This window comes from Rhinolophus sinicus, chromosome 2 (assembly GCF_057876585.1).
Source record: "Rhinolophus sinicus isolate RSI-liver-muscle chromosome 2, RSI-T2T, whole genome shotgun sequence".
In the NCBI taxonomy this organism is placed as follows: Eukaryota; Metazoa; Chordata; class Mammalia; order Chiroptera; family Rhinolophidae; genus Rhinolophus; species Rhinolophus sinicus.
In genome coordinates, this window is record NC_142502.1 from 90,469,880 (window position 1) to 90,481,491 (window position 11,612).

General features: G+C 44.8%; 1 pseudogene; it reads right to left on the minus strand.

Moving 5' to 3' along the window:
- Nucleotides 1-856: 856 nt before the first annotated feature.
- On the minus strand, nucleotides 857-2,136 carry LOC148758813 (putative POM121-like protein 1; annotated as a pseudogene).
- Between the last annotated feature and the right edge of the window lie 9,476 nt (nucleotides 2,137-11,612).

An 11,612-nucleotide genomic window follows, 5' to 3' on the forward strand; every position in this document is an offset into this window, starting at 1 on the left:
GGGCACGTGGCTGGCAGCTGCAAAGCCAGAGGCAGTGGCTGTGCCAGAGGGGCGTACACTGGGGTGGTAGCCATGGCCGGCTGGGTGCTGGTGTGGGTACCTACGGTGGAAGTTGTGGGTAACAAGTCCCCTGAAGCCACCTGTGTGGCACTTGCCAAGGCTGCTGGCCTGGAGCAGAGGGTTGGACCTGAGCCTGAGCCGTAGCTGGAGCTGCCAGTTTCAAGGCCTGGGCAGAGCTGTGCAAGGTGGTGGCTCTTGCTGCTGCCCAGCAGAAGCCCCAATGACGAGCTGGGAAAGTGGAGTGCCGTCCATGGTGGTGACCTACGTGTCCGAGGCAGGCTGGGGAGCCCAGCCTGCAGAGGAGCTGGTTGAGGGGCTGGCACTGACTGTAGAAATGATTGGCAGGCCGGTGGAGGGGAGGCAGTAGGATCAGTGAATGTAGGGGTCTCCGTGAGGAGACAGGAGAATCTCCAGACTTCTGGGTGTGAGACTGTGTTCTGGAGGTGCTGGGAGCAGCGGGGAAGGTGGAGAGTGGCATCAGTGGCAGATGAAACCCAGGCTTTGGTTTGCAAAGGGCCTCCTTCCCCAACATTCAGAGAGGGCCCCAAATGGGCTTTGAAATGAAGGGGGGAGTTGATCGTGCAGAAGCTATGGGAGCAGGCCAGTGAGGAGCTGGGCTTTGAATTGCACAATCTCTGCCTGATGGAGAGGCTAATGGGTTTGTGGGCCCTGCAGACAGGTCAGTCCTGCTTGCCCCCTGGGAGGAAGCACAGATCAGCGAGGGCCTCTGACTGGGAAAGGAGGGGCCTGGTAAACTGTGCTTTCTTGGTGACAAAGGATGCACAGAGGCAGCCCCTCAGCAGAGTCCAGGAGAGCCCCTGGGCCTGAGGAGGCCTGCTTCCTCCTGCTGTGGTTTCATGTTCGGGGCTGGAGGAACAGCTGGTGCAGGAGTGGTCCCTGCAGCAGACAATGCACTGCAGTCCGTGATGGCCTCTGTCTCTCTGTGAAGGGCACTGTTGATGCTCTGGAATGCATCTTCCTTCTCCGCGTCTAGGTTTTCTGTAGTGACTCGGGAACACAACTCAGGTGGTGTTGGCAGCTTCAGAGTGTCCCCTCACTTGGGCGGCAGCAGAGAAGCCTTGCGTTTTCTGCATCTGATACTGTCACATGTGGGTGAGCACTTTGTTTACTTCCGCAACTATGTTGCATCTGCCTCCTTTTCATGCTGGCGCTTCTTCTGGGAAAGCACCGATGCTGAGGAGGGAGAAGAACCCTCCTGGCTCACTTTTTTGAGGACTTCTAGAATCAACGAACATGGGATGTAGCTCGATGCCTCGTCCTCAGCGCTGGCGGGAAACCTCTGTGGAGCTGCATGAGCTTGTGACTGCGTGTCTTCCGGGGCAGGAGCTCAGCATGGAGGCCTGGCATTTCTTATTGCACGTGTCTCCTGAGCTGTCCACATGGAGGATTCTCTGCAGAGGCCCAGGCCTGGGCACAAAGGAAGAGAGGCCTCCCCGGACCCTCAGGTGCCTAAATGCAGACTGTGCACCACCAGCGCCATCGGGGTTCCTTCCCTGATTGGCTCGCTTCTCTCTGATTGCGGACTCTTCCTCCTGCTTAGCCCTCCCTTTGGCCCTTAACAGGACCTGCTCTGTGTAGGTGTCTTGGGTACACCTGAGTGTTGTGAGGGGCATGTGGGTGACTACCTGCTCCTGGGCCACACATAAGTGTCTTTGCCCACTAGACACACTGAGCTGCAGGCCATGTTTGAGTGCAGAGCAGCCAGCACTGCTTTCCTATGATGGGCATGCTGCAGATTGGGGTGAGGAACCCCAGAAAACAGCACATGTGTGATCCTGGAACATAGACTCCGAGACGCTGTGACAAAGCACAGGGGCAAAGTCACTATACTTGCAGTTTTGCAGGCGAGAGGACAGAGGGGCATGGACAGCGGGGTGAGGCTGGCAGGACAAGGGAAGGTGGCATGCTTGGGGAGCACAGCGCTCGTGGCCTTTGGTGCCTGGGGTGGGGGTGGGAGGAAGATCCTGCCCAGATAACCACACATGGGGCGCTTGGGTAAGGTCTGTCCTTGGATAGAGAGCTAGCTATCAAGTTAGCTCCTTTAGGGGCCAACACGGCCGAAGGCCAAGTGCCCACTGTTGGGCCTGCTGTCTGGATGCACTTGCAACGTGTTAGGGAACAGTGGGCACATGTGCCCGATGCCACCAGGAGCACACGCGCACAGAGAGCCTGGGGGCCAGGGGCACACAGAGGATGCGCGGGGACCAGGGACAGGCAGAGGTGTGGATCTGCCCAGGATGCTCAGGCACTCCCAGATCTGCTTTTCTTGAGGGCCAGGATCCTGAGCCTGTTGGCAGGCAGCAGCCCCTTCTCCCCTGGAGGCCACACAGCTGAGGGGAACAGACAATGTGGCAGGGGCTCCCTCCCAGCAGAAGGGGACCCCGAGGAGCAGGGTGCCTGGCCCAGCAGTTCCTGCAATAGGTGGCAGCTTTGGAGTCAGCCTGTGAGTGTCCTCCTGCCCTTTTCTCTGGGGTTACCCAGGGGAAATGTATCTTTTAAATAAATTGTTTTACTTTAGAACAGTTTATGTAAAGAAAAATTGAGATGATCATACAAAGAGTTCCCATATTTCTTCTATTAGTAATACCTGACCTTACACATATATGTGTTACAATGAATGAACATATGGAATATGTTCCATATAAATATGGAAACAATTATTAACTAATATCCCTACTTTACTCATATTTCATTTGTTTTTTGAGTGTCTTTATTCTTTTCTGGAGTCCCACGTAGGGTATCACATTGCGCTCTTTATCAGGTCTGCTTAGGTTCCTCTTGACTGGGACACTTTCACAGACTTCCTTGCTTTGGAGATGCATGACACTTTTGATGTCTACACTTCAGATATTTTGAAGAATGTCTCTGGGTTGGGATCTGTCTGATGTTCTTCTCATGATGGCCGTGGTTCTCTGTCTTGGGGAGGTTCACTACAGAAGTAAAGTATGCTTTGATCACATCATATCAGGAGTGTAACTGTTACCATGACGGCACTGTTGATGTCGGTAGAGGACAGCAGGGACCCACTGGAGGGACTGCAAGGGAACCAACACTCACTGAGCATCTCACCAGGTCCATTGTACTTATTACCTCCTTCAATGTTCACAGTCACTTTAAGAGGTAGGTTTTAATAATCACCCTCCTGTGGTGGAGGAAACTGCTATTGAGAGATGGTGACAAATTCCCACCCCAGTGTATAAAATGCAGACTTAGTATTCAGAAGACTCATGTCTGTCTGGTGTGAAAACCTGCTTTCTTTCTACCATATCGTTTGCGTCCCTTGTCATCGGGCCAGATCTCCAGTGCTGGCTGGAATTGAGATTGATCTGAATACAGTTACAGGTGTTGTGTGATATGCTCTTTGATACACTGAGTAGGAAATGTGTGGCTTCTTTGATATTGGATCCAGATGCAAATGTGACCTGGAGACACTTGTTGTTACTGTCGGAGTGCAGCTCATACGGACTTAGTCTTACGTGAGAGCTCTGTTAACACACTGAGGTGAGCAAGCATCATGTTAGGTATTTGTGCAGTTTCATAAATAGATGAAATTCCTTAGACTTGATGTAGAATCTTGATAAGTAATTGAAATATTCAGAGGAAAATAACCCTATGATTTACTCATGCCCGTTTGTTCCTTCGGGTGAGGGATTTTATGGTGCCAGGTGGAGAGTGGGGGGTCTGACCATGAGCCACTATGTAAGTGCTCTGGGTCAGTGTCCTGCGTCCCTGGCAGCAGCAGTGTGATTGGTGAGGCAGCGGTGTCACAGGAACACATATACCAGTATGAGTGAGTTACTGAACCTCCTTTCTCTCTAGGCCAGATACACCTGCCTGTAACAAATTTTGAGGTGTTGGCTACAAAAAAGCTCTGTCATCACTACTAGATACCACCTTTACCTAAACATTGAATGGAGATAGCCGAGAATAGTGTTGATACCAGGGAGGTTGGAATTTCACTGATCTCAGAGGGAATCATATAGATATAGGTATCAGGAATAACTACAAAGGAACAAGGCTCACTTCCACATTTTAATTAATATTGCAAGAAGAATGGTAGCTGGGCTGAGTGTACTAAGGCGTTTGACATGTGCAATTATGCCTACAGATAGGTGGCATTCTGTAGTGGAAACACTGTTGTCCAACATTTATTTTCCTCGTACTTCTTGGTATTAATATCCTGGATTTTGTTTAAAGAAAAACCTCCACTTCCAACCCTGGTCCTCAAACTTGTAGTTTCAAACGTTGATTCTGGGAGGGGGTTTAAGGATGGATGAAAGGGGAAGGGATTAAGACGTTACACAGTGGTCATGAGGTTGTAGGGTAGAGTATAAGGAATATAGTCAATAATATTGTTATAACGAGGTATGGCGTCAGATAGGTTCTAGATCTATCAGGGTGATAGATAAGAATGGGTTTGGGGGCAGGGTATTAAATACAAATTGGTAGTTAATACAGTATGGGGAATGTAATCAACAATGTTGTAAAGATCATGTAAGGTGCCAGATGGGCACTGGACTTACCAGGGGCATCAATTCATAGACTGTGTAGATGCCTGACCACTGCAGTGTACACCTGAGCTGAAGAAGAATAATATTGAATGTCAACTATAACTAAATACATAGGTATATATAGTCACGGGATGTGGAGTACAACATAGGGAAGACAGTCGATGGCATTGTAACAGCTGTATGTCAGAGGGGTAGTAGCCTGGGGGGTGGGTTATCACTTTATGAGGGGCTTAAATGTCTATTACGTTGTTTTGTACACCCGAAACTAATAAAAAATTTTTTTTAAAAAAAGGTGGATTCTGATTGGTTTAAATAAATCACGATAGCCCTCCATAGTCAGATTGATTGGTTATGTATGAGTAAGTGCTGTAAAAGGTCCAATTAGAGTAAATCTCACACATTTCATTTGAAATGATGAGAATGGCATTGTTCTGGTATTGAGAGGAGAAGCTCAGAAAGTGCTGCATTCACAAAAGAAAGGCTGTAGTCCTTGGGGGTAGGGTGGGGGCGTACAGAGTCACATATATTTAACTGCCCCATTTCTGTTTGGCTGCCTCTTTTGTATGTTTTCTTTCATGGAGTTGCTCCCCAGCCAAAGGTCACTTAATTTCCAGAGAATTATTAACTGATGTTTGTGATGACACACCTAAGATGCCACTCTCCGTCCTCTCCCATCTATCAATTCCTACCTCTGCAAACATTCTGCCTGTCCTGTTAGATTCCCCTTTCTGTTCTTCTCTACACTCCAGTCCCTGTTATTGTATCTCTTTGCTAATAGTGTCGCCTCCACCTGTGCCGCACTTTCTCTTGATCTGCATCCTTTTCTTCAATGTTAAGTGAAGGTGCTACCTCCTCTCTCAAATCTGTTATATTCTTCCATCTTTCTCCCCCAGGTATTCATGGAATATCGAGCTTCATGTTCTATTAGAGCAGTTACTAACTGGTATTATATGACTCTGGTCTTAGAAAGTAGAGGCTTAAGTCTAATTCAGATTGATTTTCTCCACAGTCTAAACAGAGAGTAAGCAGGTGCCCAATAATGAAACTTCTCAGCTGATTTTGCATTCATGGTCCTGTCTCAGAATTTATCCATTTATTGGCTGATAAATTTTCTTGTTTGCTAATGTCCTCTTTTCCTAGATCACGAGTTAATTCTGGGTAGTGATCTGGCTATATAGAACCTGCTTTCCCTGACTCAGCCTGTGGTCTTAACGTCTCCGTTCCAATTCTGATCGATGTCCGTGGTTTCTAAGTTTGTATACCACTAGGCTTACGAAGTTGATGGAGGCTTGATTTGTACCATATTACTAGTCTTTTTCTATACTGAGATTCCTGTTCCTCATTAAAAATATAGAAAGAGTGATTTAATCTATGTTGCAGGGTAATGTGAAGATTCAGTGAAGTAATTTATTAGGAAGTGCTTTGTGAACTGTCATTCGCCATGGAAAATGATGTTGGTAACAGTCAGTTGCAAGCTCTTTGTGCCATGCACCTGATACCGGTGTCAGGTTGCTGATTGCTCCTGCGCCAGCTGTCTGCATCCTACGAGCTCCTTCGTGCTTTTTGGCCAAAAATGGCTAAATGCTATCTCTGCCAAATCTCTGCCAGCTAGGACTTGGGCCAATGAGACTCGCATGAAATCAGGCTCTATGGATTCTGAGAAGTATTTGACTTGCTAATTAAAAAGGAAATGTAGGAACATAAAATCCCGTTTTCTGCCTTGCTGTGGTTTCTAGGACCTATGATGGCTATCTTGCCACCACAAAGAGAAAACCAAAAATGAGAGCGAGTTGTCTAAGAGTGGCAGAAAGGAAAGCTGAACTAACATGAGTCTCTGATTCTATTATTGACTCTGGAACGGCCTTGCCTCCAGAACTTTTGTTATGGGGAAAATAACTGTTCTTACCAGTAACACCAGTTTTAGCTGCATATTCTGCTCCTTGCACCCAATGAATTCTAACTAACACATACTTGTATTGTATCCTTCACAGTCAAGGCCTAGTTTAGGTTCTTAAATTCTCCTTGCCTGATGATAATTATATTTATTTTCATTGCATTTATTTGTGAAATGGGTACTCATGTTCTTAGACTCCTTGCAAAGGGAAGAAATTGCACCTTAGAAAAACAGATTTTTCAAAAAACTTGACCATGTCATTAGCAGGAGTCCACAGGCCCAAGGCCTCACATAAACTAGATTTAAATCGAGAGCAGACCTGCTGTAGACAAGATACAAAGATTCAGTGAAAATGAAAACTATGATCTAAGACAATGCTTCCAACTGTGGCTCTGCCCCTGGGAATGCAAAGGCTCTCGGCCTCTTGCTTCAATGGCTCCCCACTTGCTTCATCGTGGTAACTTCTCGGTTCTTCTCTACTTCTTTCTTCTCTTTCTCATTCCTAAGGTCAGTGTATCAAATGTGTGTAATTTGAGGCACTATATCATAATTTAAATTCAGAAAGACATCACAAATATGCTCAGAAACACTCAAAGTCATGTGTATGCTTTCTAAGGGAACTGCCTTTAGAAACTCTCAAGGCTATGATTGAAAACCTGTGTCAACTAAAATAATCCAACTAATATTGTTTATCAAGCTAAAACCATAATATAAATTGCATCAAATACATTTTACCAGTTGAATAATCTTCATTAAAGCTTTGCTTTCTAAGCCTATCCTAGCCAGCAATTAACTCTGAGCATGAAGAGAAAATATTTCTTCAATGACTGACCAATGCCCTTGTGAAGTGATTGTACTGGTTGCATAGGTGGCAGGAAGTCTAGCTGGTCCTTAGTGGCTACAATTGGATGACCCATAAAATTGCTTAGTAGTAGATTGTCCATAGGAACTGACCAAAATGAAGGCTGTGTTTTCAACCATCGCTGGAGACCTCTCTGGAGCCTCCTTTCAGATATTAGAGCCTCTTCCACTGAAAGTTCCCCAGAGCGACTGATGGAATTTCAGATGTCCAAGGGCCCAGCCTTCCCTCTCTCATAATTTATATCGCTGCCAAATTCAGTAGTTTTATCGTCTAGTGTGGAGACTCATAATTATCAAAGTGAGTCTTACTGTTCCATTAGGCAGAGGGAGGACACAGGTGTGAGGAGAAGGGTGTGAAATCAGGGAACACAGATGAGAAAATTCACATTTGTGATGGAAACCCAGTCTGCAATAACTTCCTGAATCTGAAAGTGACCACAATGGAGAAATTGCCAGTGCCCAGGGTTGGGTGGTGAGAGAGTTCTTCAGAGTGCCCAGCCATTGTGAATTTGGATGTGTATAATGGCCAGACTGACGTTAAGGGGATTTGGGATTGCTGTCAGTGGGTCCCAAGCAGTGCTACCTCTCAGGCACCTCTGGTCATTTCAGCTCATCTGTGACGGTGAAGAGAACCTGTTGACGGCTGCCTCAATACTCAGCGTGCTATGGTTGGAAGAATTGTAATTCCAGAAATGACCAGGAGAGGTCAGCATTCAGGAAGATATGGCAATACTACTGTTTGGGTATTTGAGAAAGTGGTGAGAGCCACAAGCAATGTTAAGGCAATGTTTGGAGGTTTGGAGCCACAAGCAATGTTAAGGCAATGTTTGGAGGTGTAAACCTGCTGCCTTCTCAGACCTCCGGTGCTCTGATAATAAACACTTATTCTATGACATACCCCTCCCCACAAAAAAAACAAACAAAAACAAAACAAAACAAAACAAAAACAGTGATAGGAATCTCTGACACAGAAAGGAAATGTGTGGTTTTCTCACCGGGACTTAATGCAATAGGGTTTTCGTGAGTATAATATGGTAGGATTCCCATGGGCCCAGTCTTTTCCTTCATGGCCAAGACTAGAGCTACTTATTTTCTTTATAATGTCCTGTCTCCTACCACTCCTCTTTCTCCTCGAAGTTTATGCTCTTTTTCTTCCTTGTCTTTCCGTTATTAACGACTAGCACTTTACACAATGCCTTTCTGATACACACATAGAAGAACATACAACCCATGTATGCACATAACATGATTGGGTTCATTTCTGACAATGTTTATCTTCACGTTTTCAGCTAGTATTATGTTATTTTGTCATGTCATTAAATACTTTTAGAAAACAGAACTGTGAATGACTGCTTCCTGTTGCGTTGACTGGATATTAAGTAATTCATGGGTAATCGTTGAGCTTTTATACTGTTTCCTGTGGTGTCTACTTGGTCTCAATGCCCTCCTCCTTACACAGGCAAGCTCACATACTTTCCGTGTTTGTGTTTTGAGAAGAGAAACTCAACCAGCTTGGTATAGTAGAAGTTGCTTAGGATCTGTACTCAGCAGATCTGGATTCCCATCTGGTAGTCTGCTCTGTCCTAGGCAATCATGTCACTTCTTTTAACTTTAGTTTTCTCACATATAAAAATAAGGTGAAGACTATATTCTTTATAAGATTATTCTTATTATGCTATAATCAATTACACTGATTGACTTTTCAGATGTTAAACTACTTGGTCTTGGTGTGCAATTCTTTATATATGTTGTGGATTCTGTTCACTAGTATTTTATTGAGGTCTTAATTTTCTCTGAATTTTTTTGTGTTAATCTGTCAAGGTTGAAAGGCTCAAATTCTCAACTGGGATATCTGTTGGCTGATACTATGCCTGGCAGCCATGCTCTGGCTGCCAGAGAACTGGGAAAGACAATACCTTTTTTTTTTTTTTTTTCAGCTTGTAAGAGATGGAACCCCACATCTACTTTGAGATTCTCCTCAAATAGAAAAAAAAGATTGCATACTAAACATCCAATAAAACAATAGTGTTTATTATAACATTCCATACAAACATCCACATTTTGGAAGTCTTTATTTCGTGTTATATATTTGTATTCGTATTTATAAGTATATAGGATAATACCACGAAAGGGCAGGTTTCTTTTATTTTGTAAGGTGAATTGAATCATACCCTGTTTTGCATTTTCACTTTGATGTGCAGCCTCTTCAGGGCCTCTGGGCTAACCACGTGGGCATGGGGAGAGGTTTACTGCCCAAAGCACAGATGCCAGTGGTAGCATGTGGGGTGATTTTGGGTGGGATGAATATACTTCAGGTAGTGAAGAGCCTCTCTTCTCTTTTCAAAGCCACTTCCTGCTTCCGGGTAAACATGGCAACACCCCATCCCAGGAATGCCAGCTGTCCTTTTTTATGCCCACTTAATTCCCATGCTTCTTTATCAATTCTTCCCCTTTGCACCATCCTTCCCCTCTCAACATACATATCCAAGTGTACTGGCAAAGCAAGTGTGGAGACCCTCACCATCCCCGCATGGGATTGGAAGATGAGTCAGAGAGGGGGAAGCACCACATCTGAGCTCTTCTAGCACAGCTGGAAGGCACCAGTGAGGTGCTTAATGAATGCTCCTGAATTGGTTATCATCTTGAGTACTAGGAAAGAGCAAGGCATTTCACACTGTGCTGAGCAGAATTCACTTTTGAGTTTAGGTCACAAAACCAGCAGCCGTGGAACTAAGGAGCTCTCCTCCATTACCCTTCAGTTTACACTCAACTGAGGGCAAGGCATCACTGATAGTTGGACCTATTCATCTTTTGGTGACAGGATGATGTTACTTAACATCCAGCCCATCTCCCAGTGTGCTACTCAGGGTGAACGAGCTGATTCTCTGAGTATAGAGGAATACAAGATACTCTGCTCTCCCATTTTCAACTAAATTGTGCATTTTTTCTTGGTAATTAACTTAAAATGGTCAGATAGATGTTTACTTGATACAAGAAATACTTCTGAATCTCCCTGGAGGAACATCAGACAAGGATGTCCTTCATCATCAAGACAGAAGAGGGAGAACGGGGTCATGACTGAGCAAGGAAGCTGCTAATGGTAGCTCAGAGACGTTGAGCAAGACACTTACCCTCTGGGTGCAAACGGTAGGATGTAAGGACAGCATAACATCCTAAGGTAAAGAATAGGGAAGCGGGATGCTCTGAAAACCCATTCAAGGTCATGTACAGTTTTTGCAAACAGAGCCAATTTCACATTTAGGCCAATACAAGCGGCCTACTTATGGAACGGGATTTGAAAAAAGGGGAAGATGGTCTCTGATCTCTGCAAAACCCCATTAGTTCATCATTAATAATTCAAATACCATTACTCCAAGTCATTTTTTGGAGTTTCCAGCGTAGCTCTTCAGGGATGGTCTTTTAAATTTCAAATATTCCAGGGGAAAAACCAAAAACATGTGAAACTGTAGCCAGCTTTTCTCTACATACATTATTTCCCCTCATTTATTTAAAATATCATTATTTGGCATCTATCACATTGGATTTTCTTGGTGTGTGTGTGCATGTGTGTGTGTGTGTGTGTGTGTGTGTGTGTAACAGGATACGTAGGAAAATTACAGAATTTTTCCTCTTTAGAGCTCAAAGTCTAAGAAAATAACGCATGTGCAAAATAACTTTAACGCACATACCTTCAAAAAAGTAAAAGAATATTTCATAAAGGAAAAAAAAATCCTTTATTCTTATATCCACTTATTATTTAAAAACTCTATTCAGTAAATACTCTTTGAGCCATACTATGTGCCAGGCATTGTGGAAAAATAGGCATAGTCTGTTTCTTCACAGGGCTTGCAGTGCAGATCCGAGACAGCAAGTCAGTGCATAAACCCATGACTGCGTACATAGTTACAGGGCACCTGCTGACTCCAACTAAAGAAAAGAGACTGCTGTAAATAGGGGTAATAAGGAAGCCTTATTTAGTCTGGGATGTTGGGAAAGGGGTCTGTCGAATTGACATGGAGGTGAAGATCCCGTACTGAGGAGGAGTTAGCTGGACAAAGACTGGGAGAAGGTCAGAGGCAATTACAGGACTCAGAAAGCTCAGAGAGGAGGAGGAAACAAAAAGAAACAAACAAAACTTCCTTGACATGTTGGAAACGTGACAGGTGGCCACTGGAGTAAACAAATCAGGGAGATTCACGGGGAGGATACATGGGAGGCAAGTACTAATGGGGTGAGCTGTATGTGATGGAATATTGCAGAAATTG